Source organism: Rhinolophus sinicus, chromosome 9 (assembly GCF_057876585.1).
Source record: "Rhinolophus sinicus isolate RSI-liver-muscle chromosome 9, RSI-T2T, whole genome shotgun sequence".
Classification (NCBI taxonomy): Eukaryota; Metazoa; Chordata; class Mammalia; order Chiroptera; family Rhinolophidae; genus Rhinolophus; species Rhinolophus sinicus.
In genome coordinates this window covers 19,276,502-19,282,913 of record NC_142509.1, presented here as the reverse complement: position 1 = coordinate 19,282,913, position 6,412 = coordinate 19,276,502, and the positions used below count along the sequence as shown (strand labels likewise).

The following is a 6,412-nucleotide window of genomic DNA, read 5'->3' as shown; positions in this document are numbered from 1 at the left end:
AGGAAGGTGTTTGGAAATGAGTGCTCCTGGCAGCCGGTACAGCAAGTGCAAAGGCCCTGGGGTGGAACATGCCTGACAAGTTGCAGGAACAGCAAAGAGGCCAGTGTGGCCAGATCCAGGGAAGAGGGGGAAGGCAGGAGAGGAAGCCAGCGTGTCCCTGGGGCCTTGCACACCATGCTGAGTACCTTGTATTTTGTTCCAAGTTTCCAAATGTACCTGAAGGACACCCCACCACAACCACACTCCTTCTAACTTCCTACAAATACGTCTCTATCACTGGGATCCAACCACGTCAAATAGAGAGAGCTACATGGCTGTGTGGGAACAGACAGAACCGTACTGGGTGGTCCCGGTAGGTGGACATTTGGGCAGTTCCGGTTTTTCTTCCACAAACGTGGCCCAGGGAACCCCTACACATCCCTATGCGTACACCAGCCCTTCTGGAGGGTACACACCAGACCTGGAAACTGGGGGACACGGAGTCTATGTTCGGGTTTCCTGTGAGCTGCAGCCTGCTCTCTGGAGCAATGGGACTAATTTACATCCCAGAGACAGGCCAGGGTCCCATTCCCACGTCAGCCCTTCCTTGGGTTGTTGGCGCTCAGATCTTGCAGTTCCCAGGAGTACGCATCCCCTCGTGGCATTGAGAACTCAGGTAAATCCCACAGGGCGTCACTCGGCGGTCACTAAGCCCCGCCGCCCTGATCCCCACTCTGCCTCAGTCTCATGTGACCCTGGACTCCCTAGCTTCAGTGTTCCGTAGCGTCACTTGGAAGTCCCTGAACCTGCCGCCTCGAGGTCCGGGTCTCCACTCCTCTGGTCGGCGCGCGCTGGAGCCCCACCCTGCGCTTCTAGCAAGGGGAGAGAGACCCCTGGCGGCCGAGGAGGGTGAGGCGGGTCCGGGAGCCTGGACGGGATTGTTGGAGTTAGAGGCGGACCGACGGGGCGACTCCTGGATATAACACAGAGATCCCAGGAACCCCTCCCTGGGACCCACGCTCCAGGCAGAAGCTGGGCCAGGGGTGCGCCCATAGCTGGGGAAAACTCCAGGTCGCCTCCTCAGTTGGGAACAGCGCGACTCAGCGTCTGGGTCCTCAAGGACAGAGGGGAAAATTCTGACCTTGAAGCTGCCCAGACGACCAGGAAAAAGAGCACTCTTCTCTGTCAAAAGGATCTGAGCTTCTCTTAATTCGAATTAGCTACTCGACGTCTGACACCCTTAAAAAAGGTACAGGAATTTTGCACTTTGAACCAATTCTCGGGGGAATTTACTAATTAATTTGGGGGAAATTTGGCATCTTTACCACATTGAATCTTTCAATTCATGACTATCCTCTCTCCCATTAATAGGCTTTAATAATTTTCAGTGAAGTTGTTAGTAGAGTTTTCCCCATAAACACATGGCTTGGACATCTCTTTAGATTAATTTCTAGTTAACTATATTTTGTAATATACCAAATAGCAATTGTAAGTTGTACCCTTCTTAAATCTTAGTTTCTATTCCTTTGCGATACATAAAGATGTAGTAAGTTCCTATATGGAAATTGGATCAGGTAAATTCGCTATACTTTTTTTATAGATTCATTAATTTATCTGTGCATTCTGTGGGACTTGCCACATACTTAAACAATATCATCGGTGAATAATAACAGTTTTGTTATCTTCTCAGTTCTTACACATATCTTCCCCTTGCCTTACTCCCTCTGCTGGTACTCTGTATCAGGTGCAACAATAGAGAGAAGAACGCATCCTTGCCTTGTCACAAAGGGATGTTTTTTAACATTTAAAAATTGAAACATGACACCTACTATAGTTTTCTTTAAAGATTCTCTCACCAAATTAAGGAAGTTCTCTTGTGTTCCTTGTGCGATAAGTGGGTTTTTCAAAATAATTTTTTGGATTTTATTCACTGCTTTTTCTGCATCTTCTGATATGATTTTTCTCTTTTAATGTTGCAAATTGCGTAGATTTTTCTAATGTTGACCCAACTTGCATTCTAGGAATGCATGAACCAGACTTGTCCATTAGGTGTTATCCTGAACTACAGCTGAATTCAGGGTGCTGATATTTTGTTCAGACGTTTGCATCTCTATTCCTGAGTGAGATAGAGCTGTAATCCTTCTTTCACTGCCCTTGTCAGGTTTTGCAATCGAGGTTGTGTTTGCTTCATAAAAATGAGACATTGTTTATTTTTTTAATTTATTTTTTAAATTTATTGGGGTGACAATTGTTAGTAAAATTACATAGATTTCAGGTGTACAATTCTGTATTACATCATCTATAAATCCCATTGTGTGTTCACCACCCAGAGTCAGTTCTTCTTCCATCACCATATATTTGATCCCCCTTACCCTCATCTCCCACCCCCCACCCCCCTTACCCTCTGGTAGACATTGTTTATTCTCGAAAAGAATTGTTTTTCCTCTGGAGGGATTTGTATAAGGTTGGAATTGCTTACCAGTGAAGGTCTCAGAGCCAGTTTTCTTTGTAACAAAGAGTATTTTTGACTACAGATTCAATTCCTTTAGAAGAATTGAGATTTAGTTTTTGCTTGAGTCAAATATATGTGTTTGATTAGCGTTTTCTAGGAATGTCCTCATTTCATCTCAAATGATTGACATAATGCTATTATAATAGACTCTGATTATCCATTTTAGGTATTTCATGTCTGTAAAAATGTCCCTCTTTGCATTCCTGATATGTGTGATTTTTGCCTTCTTTCTTTTGTTGTTGATAAATTCACCAAACTGTTTTTTAATTTCAATCATATCGTAAAGGAAACAACGCTCTGTTTTCTTGCTTTGTCATCCCCACTTTTTGGTATCTATTTCTTTAGTATTTGTTCTTCTCTTTCTTATTTCCTTCATTCTATTTTTCTTTAAGATAATTTTCTTTTTTAACTTTCTGAGATATATGCTTAGTTCACTAATTTTCAGTCTTTTCATTCCTTGTGAAACTTCTATATAGACTTTAATGTTACCGATTTCCCTCTATGTACTACACTAGCTGTATTCCACAAGGGTTTTATGTAGTGATTTCATCATTGTTCAGTAAAAACTGTTATCTAATTTCCAATTTGAGTACTTCTCTAAACTGTTGGGAGCAGATTTCTTTATTTCCAAACATCTGAGGATGTCTAGTTGTTGATTTCTAGTTTGTCAGTGATTTCTAGTATTTTGCTTATAGAATATATGCAGAATGGTTTCAGTGATTTGAAATTTGTTTGCTTTATGACCCAGTATATGGTCAATTTTGTCAATGCTCCTTTTCTGCTTGAAAGGAATATACATATTGTAACTCTGGATGCATGTTCTAGATGTAAGTGCTTGAGGTCAAGTCAGTGAAGTCTTCCAATCTGCTGTTATTGGCTTCAGGTTGCTTCAGGTAATGCTTCTTGACCTTAAAAATTTTAAATCTGATATCAATATAACTACCTACACCAGCTTTCTTTGGGATAGGAACTTCATAGTGTCTTTTCCCATCCATAGTATCTTTTCAGTTACTTTTAACTCAACTGAATCACCTCGCCCACCATTCCCAGAAAGGGAGCTCTTCTCCAAATTTCATAAAGAATTATGAAACATTCATTTGTGAAATGTGTACCAAGCATTTACATTGTGTGCAAGAGTCATGTCTGTGCCCCTTATATTTTCAATAGTTTGATTGCCTTAGTATGGTGGAAATTCTTGGCCTTTTCCTTCATTCTCTGAGGTGGGAGCAGAAGTGCTGGGCACCTCTCCATGTTTCCAGAGCATGTGTGCAGACCTCTGCTTAATGTCAGTCAGTGATCCTGTGAGACACACCGGAAAAAAAAAAAAGAAAAAAAAAAAAAGGCCTCAAAGAAGGAAGGAATTATTGGCTCATGGAATTGGAAATCTAGACATGGGACACTCAGGGCCACCTGAAACCCAGAGGCCCTGGCCCTGTTTCTCTAGGATTCTCCCTGCCATGCTCTGGTTTGCACATTGGCTGGCTTCCCCTCAAGAAGGCAAAATGGCTCTGTTAGAGCAGAGTCTCATGCCTGCACATGACATAGAGAGGGAGGTCTTGAGCCTGGTTTCCTCATGGGTTTGCACAATATGCTGGGACCACCTGGCGGTGGCTAGCTGCAGCACTACAGCCTCACTCAGGGGTGACCCTGAAGGATGGCAGTGAAGGACACCTCTCCCAGGGACAGAAGACTGAGGGGTACGTTTCAGATCTGCTTGACCTGGATTGAGCAATGGCAAGAAGTATGGATCTACACTGGTTCATAGGAGTTACCAGTGATTGGGCTAGATGGTCAGTATTATGGGCTGTTTGTATCCTCCCAAAATTCCTATGTTTAAGCCCTCCCCACCATTATGGTGGTATTTGGAGATGGGGCCTTTGGGAGGTCAGGGAAGACAAGAGAGAAATCTATCTATCCATCTCCATCTCCATGTCCATGTCCATCTCCATCTCCACGCACAGAGGAAAGTCCGTACTAGCACACAGTGAGAAGGCAGCCATTTGCAAGCCAGGAATGTGACCCTCACCAGGAACTGCATCTGCCAGCACCTTGATCTAGGACTTCCCAGCCTCCAGAACTATGAGAAATAAATGTCTGCAGTTTAACCCACCCAGTCTATGGTGTTTTGTTATCTGACTGAGACAGTCAGGGACTCAGGAGGATCAATGATCTTGGAATGGACTCTGTGTAAAGATATTCACATCTCATCTCACCAAATGACAGATGAACACTCTGCGAGGAGACCTCCATCATCAGGTGGACAAAATGACACACTCCCTAATGTCAATGGCCCTCATTCTCAACCATGCTAGTGTTTGCCCACTGGGCTCGTGAAAAAAAGCGCCACGGCGGAAGGCAGGGGTGCAGGGCGTGAACTGGTGGACACCACCTCCCGCTTACCAGGCTGACCCAGATACTGCTGCCACCTAGTGGCTAATCGGCCAAGAGCAGAGAACAACGCGGAGCCCCATGTATAGCACCATTCCCTGGGGGACCAGCCAGCCACCTGGTGGCAGGTTGATTCCATTGCACCTCTTCCATCCGGGAAGGGGTACAAATTCTGGATATGGATTTGCCTTCCTTCCCTGTAATGCTTCTTCCAGCACCACCATCCCTGGATCCTTAGAATGCCTTAGCCACCATCTATCATGGAATTGTCCACAGCATTGTGGCAATCAAGGAATTTACATATTCCACAGCAAAGGAAGTGCAACGTGGAATTAACTGGTCTTAGCATATACTCCATTGTCCAGAAGCAACTGGCCTAATTAAAAGTGAACTGGCTTACTGAAGACTCCGTTTGTGGGAACAGAGCCCCAAAGAGCAGTTTCCAGTCTCTCGGCCTCACATAGAAAAGTGCTGGATCAGGTAGTAAATGGCCATCAACTGTGATTGGATGGCCATCAGCTGTGGCTAGTTTGCCGTCAGCTGTAACCAGTGAGCCATTGGCCACTAATATAACTGCTGTGGCTACGCTAGCAGAAAAATGGGGGCTAGCAAGAAGATGGTGGCTGAGCCAGCAAGAGTGGATTGCAGAGAGGCGGATGCCGCCAGCGAGAATATAGTGGTATGACTCCCCCATCTATGGCTCCGTGGATATTCCTTTTTGGCCTCACCATGTCCTCAGGTGTTCTTAGATGGAAAGTTGTTTTGCTAGCTGGTGCAGTGCTAGGCTTTGCCAATAGAGGGTGCTGGAGAGATGCTGCAAGGCCATAGTGGCAAGAAGGCACCTCCCTTATTTTCCAGCTTTCTTTCCTTTTTATTGAGCACAAGAGCCAGTGACTGGTGTGTAGATGGTCCAGTCTCACTTCAGCAGCCAATTCCACAACAGGTCCACCTCTCATCCAGGTAAAAGACCAGCCCCAGCCTCCCGCACCTTCTGGCAAGGGGCTACATGATCTGCCAGTCAGATTCAGACCCGTGTTGCCTGAGGCCACCTGGTGTTACACAGCCTTCCCTCTCAGACTACATCTTTCCCTTTCTGAACCATTCATTCAAGTATTTATTGATCACTTATTACATGCGAGGCAAACATTTGTGTAAAGTATTTGTATAAACATATGTTGTCTTATCTCTTGGGTGGAATGTCTGGATCATATGGTAGATGTAGTTAGCTGCCTAACTTTTTAAGTAACCGCCAAACTGTTTTCCAAAGTGGATGTACAATTCTTCTTTTCCGCGAACAGTGTGGAAACGGAAGTGGCCACAGAAGGGAGCACAACAAAGTCCTTGCCTTACGTTTAAGACAGGGAGAGAGACCATAAAGAAATAAATTTGTGCACGTCAATGACAATTATAGGTCAGGTTAAGTTGTGATAAGAAATCTGAATTTATTTCCAGGTTTTAAAATTTATAGGAATGGATTTATGCTGTACATATCATTTGGCTATATTTTTTTTCACTCAACATTCTTGAGATCTG

At 44.4% G+C, this 6,412-nt stretch overlaps 1 protein-coding gene across 4 annotated transcripts in view; it reads left to right on the top strand.

The window, feature by feature from the left end:
- Positions 1-285: 285 nt before the first annotated feature.
- The window catches only part of LOC109433834 (sodium/glucose cotransporter 1-like), an 87,510-nt gene continuing 81,383 nt past the window's right edge, over positions 286-6,412 (top strand). For all 4 annotated transcript variants that reach the window (XM_074321429.2, XM_074321433.2, XM_019710356.3 and 1 more), the window contains exon 1: positions 286-1,228. The gene's annotated coding sequence lies outside the window, so the exon portion shown is untranslated. The remainder of the gene's footprint in view (positions 1,229-6,412) is intronic.